Consider the following 2,659-nt stretch of genomic DNA (forward strand, 5'->3'; position numbering starts at 1 on the left):
GGTAGATATGATCTTATTTCAGTATATACATGTATGAAATTGTCAAAAAAATAAAGAAAATGCCTTTAATTTTAATTTTAATTATGTGGGAGGTGAGGGTGGTTATGTGCACGTGAGCACAGGTAGCCAAGGATACCCCTGACCCTCGGGAGCTAGAGTCACAGGCAGCCGTGTCCCATCTAATGTGGATTCTGGGAATCACGCTCAGATTCCCTGCAAGAGTTCTCTTAACTGCTGAGCCAGCTCTCTATTCCCATGGCGGCAGGGACTGGCTTCAATTAAGTGGCTACAATCCATTTTTTAAAATGTATTATTTATTTTTACTACATTGTTTCGTGGCGTGCATGTATTCAGAGGACAACTTAGGGAGAAGTCAGCTCTTGCCTCTCCTGTGTCAAAGTCGGGTCTCTCTTGTTTCTGCTACAGTACCGTGCACTCCAGCCCCCACCCCACCCCAGCTTCTAGGCAGCCCATCTCTGCCTCCCACCTTAGGGTGAGAATCCTGAGGATGTAGACTGAGTGATACATCATCCAGCTCCCCGCCCCATTTTCATGTGTTATGTGTGTATGTGTGTGACCTGAGCTTGCTGCTGAGTATCATCCTCTGGGGCCCCATTGAGGCAGGGGCTCCCCTACAGGCCAGAGTTTGCTCCTAGTCTAACTAACCATCTTGCTATGGGCATCCCCACCTCTGCTTCCTAAAGCTATAAGTGGGTTACTACACCCCCACTGCCTTCACCACTGAGACACCTCCTCAGTCCGCACATCCAATCATTTACTGGTTTCTGGGGATCAAACTAGGATCACCAAGATTTCGGTTCTACTGCCTTTACCCCATCTATCTCTCCATCACTACGACTGCGACTGCTTCTCCTCCTCCTCCCCCTCCTCCTATCCCTCCTCTCCCTCCTCCTCTTCCTTTTCTCTTCTTCTCTTCTTCTCCTCTTTCTACTCCTTCCTCTTCCTCTCTCCTCTCTTCCTCCCCTTCCTCCTCCCCTCCTCCGTTTCCCCTCATCCTAGTCTCTTTCTCCTCCCTTTTCCTCCCTCCTCTTTCTCTTCTTCCCCTTCCTTCCTTCCTCTTCTCCTTTTCTCCTCCTCTTCTTCTTTCATTTCTTCTTGGGACACAGTCTCACTATATAGCCCTGGTTGGCCAGAACTCACTACCAAGATGGCCTCAAACATGAAGATTCACCCGCCTCAGCTTCCTGGGGTTTCAGGCCTGTGGCTCCACACTCAGTAGTTGGCTCCCTTCCTGACTCCCCTTGTTTCTAGTTTTCTGCTCCAACAAAGGGCTTCAGAAATGGCTCACACGGGGGCTGGTGAGATGGCTCAGTGGGTAAGAGCACCCGACTGCTCTTCCGAAGGTCCGGAGTTCAAATCCCAGCAACCACATGGTGGCTCACAACCATCCGTAACAAGATCTGATGCCCTCTTCTGGAGTGTCTGAAGACAGCTACAGTGTACTTACATATAATAAATAAATAAATCTTAAAAAAAAAAAAAAAAGATTTAAAAAAAAGAAAAAAAGAAATGGCTCACACAACAGACTACAGCTGCAACAGGCAGGCATCCTTCAAAGAACTGCTGGGTCAAAGGCCGTGGGAGGTCCCGCTGTGAACACCTGCCAGGCAGCCTTCTGCGTTCCAAGGAGGCTGTACCCATTTCCACGCCCACCAGCAACTGTGTCAGAGGACACAGGCAGGCGTCTCTTGAAGCCAGCTTCACCGCCCAGACCCTTTGATGGGACAAAGCCTTTGGACAGGATTTCATAGCTCAACTTGAAAAGGTTGCAGTAAGACATCTCATCATGGCTCCTTATAAACTCTACATGGGCATAAACTCCAGAAGATGTCTGTTCTCAGGGATAGGTGGTGTCCCGTCCCCCTCCCCCCAACCACTCTGACTGTTCATGCCTTTCTCTAGAGGAAGGGGGGTTCAGGACCTGACTTCCTGTGACCTCCCAGAAGGCTAGCTCTGTTTTAACCCTGTCACGTTTGGACCTGCTTGTGAGGCTGCAAACCCTGTTGTAACTATGCCCAACCAGCTCTGGAATTGATTCGTTTGCCTCAATCAAAAAGTAGTTCAAGGCTGGGGAGGTGGCTCAGCTGGCAGAGGACCTTGCTGGCAAGCACAAGGCCTGAGGTGGACCCTCCTGGGGTGCCATGCATGGGGCCATGTTCCTGTAATCCCAGCACTGGAAAGTCGAAGGCAGGAGAATCAGAGGTTCAGGATGAACTTGACTGCACAGCAAGGTCAAAGCCAGACAGACAGACAGACACACAGGGAATAAAATATCTTTAAAATAATATAAAATAGAGCCGGGGAGATGACTCAGTCAGTAAAGTGGCTGCCACTTAAGCAGGAGGACCTGAGTCTGGATCCCCAGAACCCACATAGAAGATGGCTGTGGCTCTGTGCATCCCAACCTGCCAATCAGTAAGATCCAGGTTCAATGAGTGGCCCTGCCTCAAAAAAATAACAGTGGAGAGTGATTGTGGAAGACAACATCGAGCTCGTGACTTCACGGGCACCTACACCCACGAGTGCACTAGAACACCTGCATATACCACACACACACACACACACACACACACACTCAAATACTCACACACACATAGACACATACACACATTCACACACACACACACTCACACACACA

Source organism: Mus pahari, chromosome 19, assembly GCF_900095145.1.
Source record: "Mus pahari chromosome 19, PAHARI_EIJ_v1.1, whole genome shotgun sequence".
Taxonomy (NCBI): domain Eukaryota; kingdom Metazoa; phylum Chordata; class Mammalia; order Rodentia; family Muridae; genus Mus; species Mus pahari.